Below are 19,735 nucleotides of genomic sequence, written 5' to 3'. Positions count from 1 at the left end.
CTATTAGTACAATTACAATGCTAAATCCCAATTAACCAACACACAAACACGCTAATAAAAACACATACACTCACTAACAACACACACACATTGTCTTGCTCGCGAAGGGAATCCAACCACCCACCTGGTGATGCGAGGCAACGATAGTGACACGAGTAGGTGACTATCGGCGACACAGATGATGGTCGGTCAGTGACAAACGGAAATATCGAGTCTCAACCCAATCGATCTGACCTGCTCCTCCCACGACCACAGCACTGGACCTAAACTCGTCTTTGATCTTCGGCAGTGGTGACAGTATACCACGATCCATGAGCAACAGCAGCACCAACCGTTGGTGCTCTTGGTTGTGATAGAATCCATGGTCGCTTGCCTCCGACTCTCGCGACTGGATCAACGATGGGCGGTGGTCCTCCGTCTTCATCGGTAGCAAAGGTCCGTCAGCGACCTTGGTTGATCGGAGCAGCATGAAGGAGAAGGTATATGGCAGCAAGACGAGGGAGAAGAAGATGGAGTTTGGAGGATGAAGAGGGCAGGGGTGTCGGTTGTATCATGTGTTGGTTTAGGGTTACCGGGAATGGCGACCTCATATATCTCGTCCCTTATTAAACTTCAACCCATATTGACTATACCAACCCCTCCTTTTCCTTTTTCATTCAAAGAAGATCCATATTTTCCCTTTTTACCCCCCGCCATCAAAGCTCTTTACAAATTGGGTCCGAAATTTACCATAGAGCCCTTAGCTTCCAACATTTCTTCATATTAAGTCTCAATAATTACCGGATAGTCCTTTCCCTCAAAATTATTTACGAAACCCATCCGAAACTCACACTTTTAACCCCGGGAAATCAAAGTATATCATTTGGCACCCCGAAACCAACACTCCATTAATTATTATCTAATTTTGGACTATAATAATATATAATAATAATAATAATTATTGCTCGGGGTTCCGGATTTATTATTTAATTATTCTATTTTAAATGGGATGTTACATGTATGTATGTGTGTATGTATGTATGTATGTATGTATGTATGTATGTATGTATGTATGTATGTATGTATATATGTATGTATGTATGTATGTATGTATGTATGCATGCATGTATGTATGTTTGTGTGTATGTATGTATATATGTATGTATGTATAAGATGAATAATATATAGAATAAGTATCTCGCATAAATACAAAAGAGAATAACAACATGATCGACTAGGGGAAGCCCCCCCCCCCCCCCCCATAAAAAGTGTTAGATGAGACATGATTCATCAGTAAGCTAAATAACCTTTAGCTACTAAGCCCTAGACCTATAATAGTTAAATCTTAAGTGAGCGGAAAAGATATATATATATAGACCTATATGGAGTTGACACCTCCACTTCCGATTGCTAGCTACAACCTGATGATAGTCGGAGCAGGCATAACTTTCTAAACTACGGACGACGTCTGATGAAGTGTCGGGATACTGGGTAGAAAACAACACTAGTCAGAGCTCGATTATAGGAAGGGAAAATGACTTGATAGGGTAAGATACTTTTTGAAATGTTTACATTTAGTCCTTATTCTTTTTTTTTTGGTAAAATAAACCCTTATACTTTAATTTTTTGTAACAATGCAATCCTTGTGACCGGCTATACCCAGTATACTGGTCATATATGAATTTTCTTTTAGGGAAAATGACTTGATAGGGTAAGATACTTTTTGAATTGTACACATTTAGTCCTTATTATTTTTTTTGTAAAATAAACCCTTATACTTGATTAATATGTACACATTAGGTCATTTTCACTGGATTCTACAGGTTTTGCTAATGTGGAAGCATAAGTGGCACTAAATAGCAATTAATTAGCTTAGTCATCGGAGGTGGGTGATCCTCCAGTAACAAGAAAAGGGCGGCGACCCTTCTCTTTCTCGTCTCTCTTCCTTCCGGTCGAACAGAAATAGCCAAACACCCTTTACCTGTTGTGTTTCTCCGGTCTATCTCTCTTTGCCTCCATCTTTGAGATATGTTGCCAGAAAAAGAAGAAAGAATCGAAGAGGGGGCTACCAGAGCAGCTCCTCGCCGCCAACTACCGTCTCTACTTCCTCCTGCCTCCCCCTTCGATCTTGTTGTTTTTGTCATCATTCCTCCTTGCTACCAGTGAAGTGTAGGAACACAGAAATGAGTCGTCGGAGATCGGGGTTCTCCCTGTTTTTCATGATGAATAAAAGTTGGAAAAATCTCGTTGTGGATATGTGAATGCCACTTGGGTATTTCATTTCAAAAAAATAAAAGAAAGGGAAAATAACTTGATAGGGTAAGATACTTTTTGAAATGTACACATTTAGTCCTTATTCTTTTTTTTTTTTAAAATAAACCCTTCCGCGTTAGCAAAACCTGTAGAATCTGGTGAAAAGGACCTAATGTGTACATATTAATAAAGTATAAGGGTTTATTTTATAAAAAAAGAATAAGGACTAAATGTGTACATTTTAAAAAGTATCTTACCTTATTAAGTCATTATCCTTTTTAGGAACTCATCCTAACATTGTTAAACTTAATCTACTACTCTTATAGGGACGCCTCGAAGGGAGTAGTAGTACACACAACACAATAAAAGAATACTAGGATAGTATTACTCTATTAAAAATAAAGGATACTACGAATTTAATCAAGAACTAAAGAAAGAAACAATATACATCTTTATATTCATAAGCAAAGATCCAGATTTGGATTTAGTTAATAAACTATCTAAATCCACTACCAAAAACATTAAGAAAGCAGTTTGGTACACAGATCCACTAACATAAGTTTGAGAATACAATAAGTGTTGAACTAACAAACTCGGAAAAGTAGTTTTAAAGTATACAAAACCTATGAACTCACCAACATTATATTGAACTTTCAAAAACAACATGTATTCCTAGGTCACCAATGGAGAAAAAAGATCTTTCAGCAGAAGCTTATGAAGTAATTGTTGTTTACCAAAGAGTATAATTACCAAGATAAAACTCAATGTAATAATGTAAAGCCTTTATGTAAGTTATCGTTTGTGAAATGGAAGTGATATTTATGTTATGAAAGATATGTATCTGTGATCCAACATCCTAACATCGTGTCGTCCGACGTTTCCGCCACCAGGCCGGGCTATGACACACTGCCATAACATATATTTAATCTGTTAAACCTTATTCTCGGATCAATTTCTTCCCCAATAGATGAAGAGTTGTAACGTCTCATTTTTAGAACCGAATTTTTTTATTTTTAATTAGGTAAAAATATTCTTTCAATAAAAATCAAGTCAAGAAAAACCATAACTATCAAAATACAATCATCCCAAAATCAGAGTATAATAATAATGCGGAATCACAAAAGTTGTCAATGAATGTGTATGTAACGACCCAAAAATTTCTTTAAAAACATTACTAAGATCATATTTATAAAAATTGTATCATAAGTCATAACATAAATTCTCGAGTATTAATTCAAAACATAATATCATTATCAGAGTCAAACATTCCCAGGCTATCTGACTATGGTGTGTGTACTGCAATCTTTCCGAGCTCCTCTTTTAAAAACTGAGTACCTGAAACCAAAACTGAAAACCGTAAGCACGAAGCTTAGTGAGCTCCCCCAATCTAACACATACCATGCAATAACATATAAAGCACATACTGGGCCTTGCCCACTGCATCGGACCGATGTCCGGACTAACTGGGGCCTTGCCCCCTACATCGGACCGAAGTCCGGAAACTGACTGGGACCTTGTCCCTTGCATCGGACCGGAGTCCGGACTAACTGGGGCCTTGCCCCCTACATCGGACCGAAGTCCGGAAACTGACTGGGACCTTGTCCCCTGCATCGGACCGAAGTCCGGACTAACTGGGGCCTTGCCCCTGCATCGGACCGAAGTCCGGAAACTGACTGAACATAGCATAGCATAACATATCAACTAGCATGAACACATATACTGCATACTACATCGGGTCGTAGCCCGGAACACATAACACATAGCACATAACACATAAATCCTGTCTGAGCCACAAAGGCATCAAACATACTAACTACTGCATCGGATCGAAGTCCGGAAACTACTGCTAACTGAACGGGTCGGCATTGTGGCCTTAGACCCGTCCCTACTGGAAGGAAACTCACCTGATGCTGCTGAACTGCTGCTGCTAAACCTTTTGACTGCTACCTGGCCTCTGACTTCGACTGCTGCGCCACTAGCTCCTCGAGCTACCAATATCAATATAACACTTAGTCCAACTGACCTCCAAAGGTCACTAGGTCAATTCTGGTCAAGGTCAAAATCCTGGTCAAAGTCAACCTTCCGGGTCAACCCTACTCGCCGAGTCTACCTACTGACTCGCCGAGTTCATATGCTCAGGGTCTTTCTTATTCGCGACTCGACTCGCCGAGTCAGTCCATGACTTGCCGAGTCCAACTAGTTCCAAGTCCTGTCCTATCCAACTCGCTGAGTCACCACCCGACTCACTGATTCGAGCCCCAACTCGAAGGGTTTAGGGTTTCGCGATCTGACTCGCCGAGTCCAAGAACAGACTCGCCGAGTCCTAGACAATCTTCAACCAACTCGTCGGGTTGCTCATCCAACTCGCCGAGTCCATGCCTGACTTCATCCGACTCGACGAGCTGTTCATCCTACTCGTCGAGTTCCTCCTCATCTTCAAGCTACTCACCGAGTCCACTCGAAGGACTCGCCGAGTCTATCCAGTCCTCAATCCATGCAGTGGCTTTTCGAGCCAAACAGAGTTTCCAACTCATAGATCCATACTTCTAGGGACTATCCCCCACGTAAAGTGGCAAACTTTACGTGCAGATTAAGAGATCTAGGCTCAAAACACCCTAAACTAGGGTTTATGGCAAACATACTTCTTCAACATACCAAGGGCTGATACTTTAGGGGATTCAAGACCAAAACAAACATGGATCTGAGGTAGCAACCTCAGATCTGAACCTCCAACTCGGATTGGTTGCATATCATACCAACAATGACCAAAACTCACATATAAGAATAGATCTAGGTGCAAAGGGAGTCCAAGCAATAGCTTATTACCTCCAACTAGTCTGAAATGTCTTCTCAATCTCGGATCTACAGTCCCTTTTTGCACCTCCTAGGCTTTTCTTCCTTCTCCAAGCTTTAGTGCACTCTACAAGGCAAGATCTAGCTCAAAAACGGATATGGCGGCTAGGGTTTGGTGTTCTGGGGTAGAGAGGCAATAAAGGAACCCTAGGAAAGAGAATGAGACGCTTAAATAGGCTCCAAATCCCGGATTTAGGGTTTTTCCTCGCTCAGACCCAACTCGTCGAGTCTCTTTGGTCGACTCGCCGAGTCGGTCGCTTACACCACAACCCGGATCCCGCTCGGACTCGCCGAGTCCCTCCATGGACTCGCCGAGTCTCCCCCCAAAACTTGAGGTTTTCTTTCTTTTCTTGGCTTTCCAAACTTTGGGGTGTTACAGTGTACAGTCAACAATGCATCAGTAGAAGAATTGAGCCAAGGGTAATTAGTCTTGACTAACTAACAAGGTGAGTTATAGCTCTCACTCTCTCTTTAGATAATGTTATATATATATATATATATATATATATATATATATATATATATATATATATATATATATATGGCAAGGTTATATGGAAAACAAAATAAGCCTAAAAATCATAAAAATACAAAAAAACTTAGAGATCACAAATCTTTTTTTTTTACTATTAAAAATCGCAACTTTTTTTATAAATCAGCTGAATAAAAAAAATAAAAAAACGATTTTTTTATTTTTTGTTTTTTTTTTCAAAAAAAAAATTCAGTGAAATTATATAAAATTTTACGATTTTTAAGAATATAGCATCAAAAAAAAAGATTTGTGATCTCTAAGTATTTTTTTATGCATTTTTATGATGTTAAGGGTCTTTTTTTAGGGTTTTTTGCTTTCCATAAAACCTAAACCTATATATATATATATATATATATATATATATGTGAGTGTGTGTGTGTGTGTATGTGTGTGTGAGTGTGAGTGTATGTGTGTATGTTGTATCTTGAGGCACTAGGTGAATGCCCTCAAGTTGTTAGATGAAGATAGATTAAGAATATATATTTAAAAGCATGTATCTGAGCATGTATGTATATTTAGAGTATGTATGACATATAGGACTGGAAACATGTATCAGAACATGTATGTATACCTATAATAAACAAGGTTAGATGAGAAGGTTATTTGTTAGTTACCTAAGAGAAGATAGAATATGATTTCATGTATTATAATCATGAGTAAAAACATGTATGTATGCATAGATGATAATGATATTGTGTATAATATCGTTGTGCATGAGATAAAAATACAGATTAAGTACTTAATGAGTTAAGTACAATATGAGTAGTAGATGATATCTTTATGAGATAAATATATAGATTTTTCATGGGACAAGTGTCACACCCCGCTAAAGCGGAAACGCAAGGTATGATAGCGATAACGGTTTCATTGCAAAAGATAAAGATACATCACCATAGCAGTATTTAAAAGCTTACAACCCATAGCTTCAAAAGAAACAAAATACAAGTTTTTCAAAATAACATTGTTCAAAATATAACTTCATAATAGCTTCAACACAATGCAGCATGCTCTATGATGATGAATCTTTACATCCACTTACTAATTATTTCCTGAAAAAGCATGTAAAATGAGCGTCAACTATGAAAATAGTTGGTGAGTTCACAAGTTTATAAAATCGAGGGTACAATAATGCTTTTCGTAAATACAAGTACATTGCTTCAATGATAAACAAGTTGATTTCTATTAATGAATACAAGTTTATTGCTATAACGAGAAACGAGTTTGTATGTGTATGAGCAAACAATGAGTCTCAACCAAACCTATGACTGAAGCCCTATCGAGATCTATGCTTATCGTTCCATAGATGAATATGGTATCATGCACTCCAGCGATTCGGGCGAGTGAGGAGTTGTCAATTTCTAATAGCGCTATCCATAATGACCATTGGCTCAAAGAGTTAATGGTTAGATATAAGGGAAGGGCCTTAGTACGATAAGTTTTCATGTTCCGTGTTGCATAGACATACATAAAGAAACATAGCAATACAATAGCAATCATGTTTGATACAATTCAATTTAAATACAACATGCAAACAGTAGTTTTTCCGGACATGCTTTTCCACCCCAAAACATAAAACCGAAAATAGGGGAGTGCGTGAATACTCACGATGTTTCGTGTAGGTACAAGTAGTACTTCGGGATGCACCAATGTCTTACTACCGGGACCCTACGACATCAATCACACACACTAGTGAGTTTCCATGTCGATATCTAATGCTAATATACTAAACTCTACATATAGGGAAATGCCAATTTATGTTTTATTATTGGATTTTATATCAATTGGTTACACTTTTTCTGAAATATTGAAATTTTACAAGTCGTGTGATTAATTACAACTTTGGAATATTAATTTTCCAATTTTTTTTAAAGTCTCTATAACAACATAAATTCACAAAAAATAGCATTCGAGGGATAAAAATTCTCAAAATTTTTATTTAACTGTTATTAGTCAATACTAAGCTAGAAAAAATATAAAAATGGAATTCCAAGCTGTTTAATTATATTTTATAATTTTTGAGCATTTATTCCAATAAAAATTGAAATAAATAGAAAACAGTTTCGAAAATTACCCAAACTTTTATTTAACTGTTATTATACATAACTAGACTAGGAAAAATATAAAAGATATTTTTCAGTGGCTATTTCTATTTTTCCTTGTTTTATTCCTTTAAATAGTCATTAATTAAAGAAATAATATTAAACAGTTAAAATAAATCACCATAAATTTTTGTAACATCATTTACAGTATAAATATCCTAGGAAAAATATCAAAAGTGGTTTTCATAATGTATAAACTGGTTTTGGGTATTTATGTGTATTTAAGTGCATTTTAATGCAATTAACTTTAGAAAATAAGGGAAAAATAGTTTACAGTAGAGAAAAATCCTCAAAATTTTTATGTAACCTCCTACTGTATAATACGATATCATGGTAAATTTTCATGAATTTTGGATAATCAAAACTATTTTTCCCATTTTTAGACCATTATAATTACCAAAAATTTGGGAAAAATAGTAAGATATGATGAAAAATCTTGAAATTATTTTCTAGAATCACCGATCACAGGTAAGGTATGCGAAAATTGTTAGATACAAAAGAAAATTAGGAATCGTATTAAACAGTAACAAAAATTCCTGAAATTGGGTGAGGGGTCATTATTCCCCATAAGGATCATCCATGAATTTAGTTGGGATTTATTGATCTCTGGAAGTATTTTATATGATTTATGCCCTTGGTTTTAGCAATAATTCTAATAAATCAAAGGAATAACAAAAGCTGTTGAAATTTTCCAGATTATCTCATGCATGCAAGGGCTTTCAAAAGGAAAAATGTTAAAAATGTATTCAGAAGAGAAATGAGGGTAATGATTCCAAAAAATTTAAGAAAAGTTGCATGCAATAATGCATGAAGTGTAGATGTGGCTGAAGTTCATGAATTTGTGTAACCCATTCAGTGAGGTTTTAAGCCACGAAATTTCAACCATCATTCACTAGATATGTTAAGTTTCTAAGGTATTTTTCCTCAGATTTATGGTTGGGTTTAAGGCCATTGATTATGCAAGACAAAAATAGTGATCACAGAAAAAGAGCTGTATCCGCAACCATTTTGTAAAAATTGCCAAAAAACGGATATTTAATATTTTACAGCAAGACCAGTTAATTCATGGAACTAACCAATACAAAAATAATATCATGATTTGGTTAAGAAATGACTGAGTTATGGCCGTTCAAAGTCGAACAAAGTAATCTGGCAGATTGCATGTTTGCTTGTGTGCATTATTAGGGTATTTCAACAAGAACATCATGCATGTCTTTGGTAAGGTCCGATTTCTAACACATGCATGGAATGAATGAGCATCCAAGATGTACTAGAAATGGTTTAAATGCTTTTGGTCATGCATGCACACAAAAGAAATGGAGAAGAACATGAAATATTAGGTTTTGATGTCACATGATCATATGTGCATCTTTTTCACTCCTTGCATGGGTTTTATCCCAGATTTTCACCATCTCTAACACATGCATTGTGTTATGGTGAGAATCTACAAACCACAAGGGAAAATATAAAGATTTCTAGCCATGGAATAACATAGAATCCAAAAAGAAGAGAAAACTAAGAAAGAAAAGAAGTAAAATCATGTAACTATGGAAGAAGATGATGTTGTTTACCTTTGTTATGATCTTGAGGGAAGTAAGAACACTTCAAGGGCTTCACAATCTCGAAATTTTGCATAGGAATGAGAGGATTTTCGTGAGTTTAGAGAGAGGGAAGAAGAGAGTGAAGTGTGTGAAGAGTGGAGTCTAAGAGAGTGAAGAAAGAAGAGGTGGAGTGAGGGTTTTGACTTAATGATTGTGTATTGGGAAGAGAGAGAGTGGATGGGGAGGGGAGATGGCTGGTTCTTACATGCATTTAGGCCGCCTCTCTCCAAAATTTTAAACTTTATAAACTTCACCTCCATCATTTATATAAAAACATTCATTTTTTTTATAAAAATGCTTATTAAGCAATTTGATTTATTTAAAAATCTTGTTTTCAACAAATAAATTATGATTAATACTTGGTAATTTAATTTCTATTTCATTGACTATAATTCATAATTTGATTAATAGCAATTTGATATTAGGAAGTTTATAGCCAAATTTTATAAGGTTTTTAAGCTTTATAATTTATAACTTTGGATTTTTGGCTCTTTAGGGTTTTTGAAATATTGTTTGATATTCAACAACATGTTGAAGTATAATTAGAATATTTTAATTTATTTTAGGGTTTTATACCCTATTTCAATTATAAAAAAGCTTGAAGCTTTATTCTAATTATAGTATTGGCATTTCTTATTGTAGCTAAGCAACTTACTAGAATTGTAAGTATCAAGTATATTAGTCCTAGACCTTAGTTGGATCCTAGTTTATGCAAGATTTTTGACCTCATTTATACTACTAGGTCATGGCATGTTGTGCGTGAATGGTTTTTATAAAGATGCATGAGTCCGAGAATGACCTGAATTGGCAGTTGTCACAACAAGTGTCATGTGATGACTCACATGAAAGATTAACATTATATTCCCGACAGGGAAAGAGATGATGATTCCTTCAGGAATGTAGATAAATGATTCACGTGGGAAGAATATTATGTGTGGTTAGATAGGATTTAGAAAGGTTCCATGAGTGGAACAAGATAAGAGAGTTATTGAAAGAACTTATATGTGATACGTGAGGGACTAAGAGTAAAGAAATCCACGAGAAACTCAAGAGAAGAATAATGTTTATGAATCCATGAGGGATCATAAGAGAGGGGAGTAAGGTCATATGAGTGTATATCTAATGTTAATGGGATGTTGTTTCCCTTAGATGATACATAAGATTATTATATAAGATGGGAACTTTGGGTCTAGTTGAGAATAGAATATTAAGGCATTAGAAGTTAAGAATAGAGGGGTATGTGTGAGAAGAGTACGAAAAGGCATGTTAAGAGTAAGAGGTATGAGAAGAGCATGCATATAATACGAAAAGAACATGCAGGATATGATATAAGATAAGTGTGAGGAATAAGGGAAGTGATGAATAAAGAAGAGTGTGAGAGAGATAGAGGAAGAGAAGATAGTATATGTGATGGGTTATGAGAAAAACAACATTCCTGTGGTGTTCATGCAAACCCTAATTGCTTGGATCTGATTTTTCTATTTGTACATGCATAATTGTCCAAGACTTGAAAGCCCTAATCTAGCATACAACAAAACTTTAAATCAACATAAATAACCTAGTAAGAATGTTAACTTTGATTGTTGCTTGAAGATCTTTAGCTTATGAGAACCTATCACCTCAAATGTGATGCCTCTAATGAATTACAAACACCAAAGCAAGTTGGAAGATCTTGGAGAGAGAGGGGGAAAGGCTCAAAATCGACTCTTGGATCTCTAGCATTCAAGTGGTAGCCGAAATATGAAGCATAGGGGTCCTTTATATAGGTGTGAGATTAGGGTTTCAGTTAGAGTCCTTATCCAGTTACTTAGCCACCAAGCAGCCCATAAGAATCTTCTGGATCCCTACCTTGGACCAAATCTTATGGGCTATGAATAACGATTTCGTCCACCCTATCCATAGGGTTTCTCAACCTAATTTGCAACTATCTAATAATTACAATTCAGTCCCCAAAGTTTAATTAATCTCTTTGGTTCACAAATTTAATTCTTAATTAATTCTTGACGAATATTAATTAGACAAGTATGATTTCTCCTTTAATATATAATTCATATAATATATTAATAAACCATAACAACCTCTTTCTCTATTAATCATCCAATCAAGTTGCTCCAGTGAAGGCAACCCAAAAGGACCATCCTACAACCGGGTTAAGTACATATCAAATACAATTATGGACTTAGAGACTAATCCAATAGTCTCTCACTTAGATAAGTCTAATAACTATAGATGCAAGTATGACTTCAAAATCCGATTAGCAATCGTAGCTCTCAAAAGCCGCTGTTGAACTCTGATACATCCTTTAGATAAGGGATCGTATAGTCCTCCATTCTCAAGATCTTGTGTGGACATTTACATGGAACATAGTCATACTTATTGTCCATCAATTTGCTTCTCGGTCTCTAATTCGTTTGACATAGAACTTTTTTTAACACATCAACTCAGTCCTGACCGGGCTAGACACATAAGTCAAACCAAATCATCGAGGGGCCCAAGATATACCTTTTAACCTCTTAGGATAAAAGGAACAGATAAACTTCGACTTATATGCATTTACTATTCACTCATCAAACGTACACAACAATGCGTTTTATAACATCAACTTACTGATGCGTTTACACATTATCAATGCACAACCAACTTGCAAACAATAAAGCATATATCTAGGTTTAAAGACTATATGATTTTATCATCTCACAATCACCCGTGATTAATTCCATGAAGTGATTCAAGTGAGTGCATGTCTAATCCAATACTCAAATGTTATTTCATAAGTACTCGTGATTGTTGCAGCAAACTTTTGCTATGTCTAATACACTTTAGACAACCTACAAGCTACTTCATGACGGGCTTCTTTCATATCTACTTCCAACATATGAATGACTGTGGACAGTTTAAATAATCTTATTATTTAGGAAGTCAGAACATGCAAAGTGAAACAAACATAAGAAAATAACTTTACTTATAAATAAAACACATTTATTTAATCATCAAATGTTCATTACAATTTGCTATTACAAGTTTCTAAAATCTATCTAATCAAAAACTTATATTGTCCTTCAACCCAATGCTCCTAGCGTGCTGCAAGTGCTTAATCCTACTCAGTCCCTTCGTAAGGGGATCTGTTGGGTTCTCTTATGACGATACCCTCTTCACTATGAGGAATCCCTCTTCTATCTGATGTCTAACAAAATGATATTTCATGTTGATATGTCTGGATCTGCCATGATCCCTCAGTTCCTTAGTTAAGGTAACCTCACCTTCATTATCATAGAAAATCTCCATAGGCTCCTTTATGGCTGGAATAACTCCAGGGTTTCCGATAAAGTTCTTCAACCATATCACCTCCTTCAACGCTTCGCTTGCTGCTATGTACTCTGATTCGCACGTTGAATCAGCTACGGTCTCCTGATTGGAACTTTTCCAAGTCACTGTGCCTCCATTCAGGGTAAAGACCCAACCCAACTGAGAGCGGAACTTGTCTCGTTCAGTCTGAAAACTGGCGTCACTATACCCTCGCACCCTTAATTCTTAACTCCCACCGAGGATAAGAAACCATTCCTTAGTCCTCCAAAGGTACTTAAGAATATTCTTTATTGCGGTCCAATGTGCTCTACCAGGGTTCCCTTGATATCTGATGACCATGATCAAAGAGAAGGCCACATCAGGGCGAGTACAAGTCATAGCATACATGATCAAGCTAATTGCTGAAGCATAAGGTACTCGGCTCATCTCTGCTATCACGTCTTCGGTACTCGGACTTTGAGTCTTACTCAACTTGGTATTGCTTTGGATCGATAACTCCCCTTTGTTGGAATTCTCTATACTAAAATGCTTTAGTACTTTATCCAAGTAAGTACTTTGACTAATTCCTATTAGACTTTTACTCCTATTTCTCACTATCCTTATCCCAAGAATATAAGCAGCTTCTCCGAGGTCCTTCATAACGAAACACTTCCCAAGCTAGGACTTAACCTCCTGCAAGGTCGAGACATCATTTCCTATTAGGAGTATGCCATCGACATACAAAACGAGAAAGCTAACTATACTACCACTCACTTTGACATATACACAAAACTCATCCTCTCTTCGTAAGAAACCAAACTCTTTGACTTTCTCATCGAAACAAAGATTCCATCTGCTAGATGTTTGCTTCAATCTTTAAATGGATTGCTCAAGCTTACACACTCTATTAGGATGCTTCGCATCGAAAAAACCCTATGGCTGACTCATGTAAACATCTTCAGCCAACTTCCCATTAAGGAAATCGATTTTGACATCCATCTGCCATATTTCATAGTAATGAAACATAACTATGGTTAGCATAACCCTAATAGACTTGATCTTTGCAATTGGCAACAAGGCCTGATCATAGTCAACTCCAAGAGTTTGAGTAAAACCCTTTGTAACCAATCGTTCCTGATAAGTGTGTACTTTCCCATGTATTTCGGTGTTCTTCTTAAAGATCCATTTGCACCCGACCATCTTACGACCCTACACATTGACAACCAGGTTCCAAACTTGATTGTCATACATGGACTGAATCTCGCTGTTTATAGCCTCTTTCCACTTTGTAGACACCGGGCCTACCATGGCTTCCTTGTAGCTGTTAGGTTCATCCAAATTTACTAGTGTGCTATCACTGATAAACGTATCACCTTCATTTGTTATATGAAAACCATATAACATAGGCAGAAACACTAACTCTACTGGAATGTCTAAGAGTTAAGGACTCGTCAATCGGTTCAACAGGACTTTCCTTACGGGGATGATCACCAACGTTAGAGGTTCCTTCATCGTTTGATTCTTGAATCTCTTGAAGATCAATTTGCCTCCTACTGTTCTCATGGCTTATAAGTTCTCACTCCTGGAAAACTCCTCTCCTCCCTACGAAGACAACATTGTCACTCGGTCTATAGAAGAGATACCCAAAGGACTTTTGCAGATAGCCGATGAAAATATACCGCTCACTACGAGGTTCGAGCTATTCGTGAGTCTCTCATCTTAGAAAGCCTCGCAACCCCAAACCTTGATATGTGCCAACGAGGGAGCTTTCCCTATCCACATATCGTGATGTGTTTTGGCAACCTTTTTTCGAGGGACTAGGTTAGGGATATGGGTGGCAGTCTCTAAGGCATACACCCAAATTGAGATAGGTAACAAAGCACGACTCATCGTGGAACAAACCATGTTCAATAAGGTTTGATTGAGCCTCTCAACCACACCATTCAATTACAGTGTCCTAGGTAGCGTTAATTGCGAAACAATTCCTCATTCCTTTAGGAAGTCGTGGAATTCAGGATTAAGGTACTCACTACCTCGATCGGATCAAAGCATCTTGATTTTCCTGCCCAACTGATTCTCCACTTCTTGCTTAAACTCTTTGAACTTTTCAAAGGTTTCTGACTTGTGCTTGATTAAGTAGATATACCCATATCTGCTATAATCATTGGTGAAAGGCACATAGAAGCGGTTCGCATCCCTTGTGGTGGATCTAAAGGGCCCACACACATCGTGTAACATCCGGATTCCCAGGTATCTTATTGTATGCATTTATATTGAGTTTTGGAGAGGGACTCGGCATGTAGGCGCTCAGACTCGCTGAGTAGGATCGCACATGGTCGGACTGATTTAATGGCAGACTCGGTGAGTCCATGCGTGGACTCAGCGAGTCCACGCTGTTTAGTGAAACCCTAATTCTCTGGGGCTTGAGCCCTATTTAAGGACCTTTTAGCCACCATTTACAGCTATCAGACCCCTGAGAAACCCTAGAGAGCAGAGAGAAGGCTTGTAGTGAAAGAGGAGGGCTATTTCATCATTCTAAGTGTGATTTTGCAAGAAAGAAGGAAGGACAACAAACAAGGAAGGTTGAGGAGCTCAAATCTATCATCCATTCATCAGAGGAGGCCACTAGAGGTACTAATCTATGCTCAAACTTGTGTATTTGGTGTTCTAGTTGAATCTAGGGTTTTCTTGTGCATTCTTTGGATTGGATTCGAAGTGTGTAAGGTCCTAAGGTGGAGTTCATATTAGATCTGGACCTTAAGAGGTCCAGAGATTCCCATTCACATTGCTTTTTGCTACTCCATTACCTAGGTTTCCATTTTAGGGGTTATTTCACCCAAAGAAGCTTTTTGGTTATTGCATGAGTATAAAGGTCAGAACTTTACGTGATTATAGTGGTTGGTAAGGCCAGATCTATGGATTGAAGGAACAGATCTGACCTCAGGAGGTCATTTGAGTTTGAGCATGGCATGAACTCGCTGAGTGCAAGAACAGACTCGACGAGTACGATAGCCTTCCCCCATTAATCCCACAGTTGGTGACTCGCTGAGTTGGGGAAGTGACTCGGTGAGTCATTGGGGATTTTGAGGACTTGAGTTCATGACTGAACTCATCGAGTCATAATTGTGCACTCGGTAAGTCTGGTCAAAGGGTTGATCATTGACTTTTGTTGACTTTTAGGGTTTGGTCAACAATTGGACTTGTGAACTGTTGGAAGGGTAAAATGGCATGTTAGCCTTCTTAGAGGATGTATGAGGATTTAGTCTAGCCTGGAGAGCCGTTATTAATTGAGATGATCGTTTAGGCAGAGGCTAGATCAGTGTTACGCGAGCGAGATATTACTGAGACATCGAGGTGAGTCTTCTCACTATACTTTACCTTGCGTAGGTAACCAGAATTATGTGATAGTGTATCGTGTATGCTATCTATGTGATGTGTTGCACTGCATTATTTCTATGTGATTTATGATGTGAGTATATCAGAGTTAGGACTGGAAGGTCCGCAGAGCTAGGACCAGGGGGTCCACAGAGTTAGGGCCCAAGGGCACACCAAAGTTATAGCATTGAGTGGCTAATATGTGCTATATGTGGTATTTGAGGATCTCACTAAGCTTTGTGCTTACAGTGTTTGTGTTATGTGTTTCAAGTACTAGTGAGGATCGCGGGAAGGCGTCAACATGATCAGTACACACACACGCGGAGCTTATTTACATGTTATGATATTGGGATATTAACTTATGTGGAATATAAGAAACAATCTGTTTTATAATATTATGAATTAAATTGTTTTTTAAGAATGTGAAAATTTGTTTGAAATTTTACGGTGTTACAAGTTGGTATCAAAGCCTTGGTTTGAGGGATTCGGTTACACCTTCGGGCGTATCTGAACTCAAACTGAGGATTTGAGAGATATTTTTCAAAAAGTGAAACAAAGTTTTATAAAAGAGTAAAAGAATTTAAAAAGAGCATATCAGAGCTGTGTGTACGATCAGCCAACGCTTGAACGGTGATTTCCGAAAATACGCTTATGTTATATGTTATGAGATTATATGATACGTTTTGCAGGCTAGAGCAGGATAGGTGTTCTCTTAGGACTAGAGTGGCCTGATTTGTGTTGCCTTAGCCTAGGGGTTGCTGCTAGTAGATGCTTGAGAGGAGGTAGATAGCAACGAGAGGTTTATGAGAGATCTGCTAGGGAGTAGACTTTGCTTAGTGAGAGTAGAGTACTTCGAATATGGGATCCTTAGAGGAGGACTTGGGGTGTATACTGATGCGGTGTGGACAGTAGTATTGGACCTGTACTACTGTAGACACCGGAGCGGTGCACAGTCCAAGTAAGAATCCATGGAGCATCAGATATCAAGTAGGGTAGAGTTATCGAGTGCGAGTATACTCTCTCGAGTCCCTGATATTTTCTTATGTTGTATTTTAGAGACATCATGGTCAGGACACGCCTTCCACCAAAGAGCAGCGGTGCTAGTGATGAGGAGATTCGTATGATCATTCATGAGGAGGTGGCTGTGGCCATCAGGGCAGAGATACCAGAGATGTTTGGGTCTATCAAGACCACGCTAATAGAGACTTTTGATGAGAGATATGCTGCTCTTTCTGATGCTGATGTTGCTGCAGCCACTACAGCTGTAGCTGCGGCTAGACCGCAAGGTGGTGATACGTTGTTGTTCCTGGAGTTCAGCAACACAAAACCACCAAAGTTTGATAGGACACAGGATCCGATTGCAGCGATGAGGTGGATTTCAGACATTGAGGAGTGTTTCTTCACATGCTCATGTCCAGAGCATTTGAGGGTTTAGTTTACACTGAACCAGCTTCGCTTGGGAGCGAAGGACTGGTGGAAGTTTGTGACGGTGCACTATCCGCCTGCTGAGCTTGCTGCAGTAACCTGGGAGAGGTTTACTGCTATGTTCCGAGAGGAGTATGTTCCCTAGGTGGAGAGGGAGCGTTTGGCCTAGGAGTTTTTGACCCTCAAGCAGGGTACTGAGTCTGTTACAGTGATTACGAGGATGTTCCAGGAGAGGGCGATGTTCTGCCCAGAGCACGTGTCTTCCGAGCAGGCACGTATGAGTCGATATCTGAGGGTTTTGAGGAGGGATATACAAGATTTCGTAGCGAACTCGTCATACCGGATATTTTCCGAGCTTCAGGAAAATCCTCGGAAGAGGGAGATAGAGCTGGAGACTCAAGCTAGGGAGGAGGCGGAGTCTCAGGGGAGGGACAGGCGACCGGTATAGTCTCAGCCGGCAGCCAAGCGGGCCAAGCCCACCGATTCGAGGACAGGGAATCAGAAGGGTCGCACTTGTGGCATGTGCGGAAAGAGTCATGACGGTGTGTGCAGAGTAGGGTCTTGCTACAAATGTGGCAAGGAAGGGCATAAGGCCGAAGATTGCCCCAGGGCGTTTGCAGTCTGTTTCTAATGCAACCAGACCGGACACCGGAAGGCAGAGTGTCTGCATTTTCGAGGGTCAGCACAGGGAGCATCTCAGGGATTCACCCTTGCTACTATCAGAGCTATAGAGAGCCGGTCGCTGAAGGCCGAGGTACCGAAGGCACGAGGGAGAGCCTTACAGTTGACCACGAAGGAGGTCCGCGTTGCGCCCGATGTTGTGGATGGTATGTATTTTTTTTTTGTTATCATGTTTATTTTGAGTTTGTGGTGATATGCTTATATTATGATATGCGTAGGTACATTTCTTGTATGTTATGTGCCTGCTTTGGTGTTATTTGACTTGGGTGCGAGTCAGTCTTTTGTGTCGTTAGCCTTTAGTCAACACATTCATATTTGTCGTGAGGTGTTGATTCAACCTTTGCGAGTCTCCATAGCTGACGAGAGAACGGTGTATGTCACTGATGTGATTCAAGGATCTGTACTCGAGATTTTCAGAGTAGGTTTTCCGATTGATTTGCTCCCGATTGCTATGGGGGACGTCTATGTTATTGTGGGCATGGATTGGTTGAGCAGGTTCGAAGCGGTTATTGACTGCGAGCGACAACTGGTAACCATACGAGACCCTAGTTGGGGAGTTCTTATGATGTACGGTGAGGGTACCTGTACTGGTTCAGCCTTTTGTTCGGCTGCTAGAGCGAGGCAGAGTCTACAGTAGGGCTGTAGTGGCTTTGTGACTTACGTGATGGATACGAGAGTTGATTCAGAGAGACCGAGGTCAGTCGATGAGGTACCGATAGTGCGCGAGTTCCCGGATGTTTTCCCCAAGGATTTGTCGGGTGTACCTCCCGAGAGGCAGGTAGAGTTCCGCGTTGATTTTATTTCGGGGGCAGCACCTATCGCCAAGGCGCCCTATCGCCTTGCGCCTCTAAAGATGCAGGAGTTATCCTTGCAGCTTCAGGAGCTGCTGGGGAAGGGGTTTATTTGGCCGAGTAACTCGCCGTGGGGAGCACCGATCCTTTTTGTCAAGAAAAAGGATGGTTCACACTGGATGTGCATTGATTACCGAGAGTTGAACAAGCTGAAGGTCAAGAACCGTTACCCTTTGCCGAGGATCGACGATTTGTTCGATCAGCTACAGGGAGCGTCTTGGTTCTCCAAGATTGATTTGAGGTCTGGATACCATCAGATGAGGGTGCGTGATGAGGATATTCAGAAGATGGCGTTCAAGACTCGTTATGGGCATTACGAGTTCGTGGTGATGCCTTTCAGGCTCACCAATGCACCGGCGGCATTCATGGATCTCATGCACAGGGTGTGCAGACCGATGTTGGATCATTCAGTGATCATGTTCATTGACGATATATTGGTATATTCAAGGTCCAAAGAGCAGCACGAGGAGTATTTGAGGGAGATCCTCAAAGTTCTGAGATCAGAAACACTATACGCCAGATTCTCCAAGTGTGATTTCTGGTTACGGGAGGTCCAGTTTCTGGGGCACCTCGTCAACAAGAATGGGATATTGGTTGATCCAGCCAAGATCGAGGCGGTGATGAACTGTGAAGTACCGAGATCCCCTTCGGAGATCAGGAGTTTCATGGGGTTGGACGGATATTATCGGAGATTCATTTAAGATTTCTCCAGGATTGCAGTTCCACTCATCAGGTTGACCCCGGAAGGGCGTGATATTCAGTTGGGGACCAGAGCAGCAGGCCTCCTTCGAGACACTTCGC

Source organism: Lactuca saligna, chromosome 9 (assembly GCF_052625555.1).
Source record: "Lactuca saligna cultivar CGN05327 chromosome 9, ASM5262555v1, whole genome shotgun sequence".
Taxonomy (NCBI): domain Eukaryota; kingdom Viridiplantae; phylum Streptophyta; class Magnoliopsida; order Asterales; family Asteraceae; genus Lactuca; species Lactuca saligna.
This window is presented reverse-complemented; position numbering follows the sequence as displayed.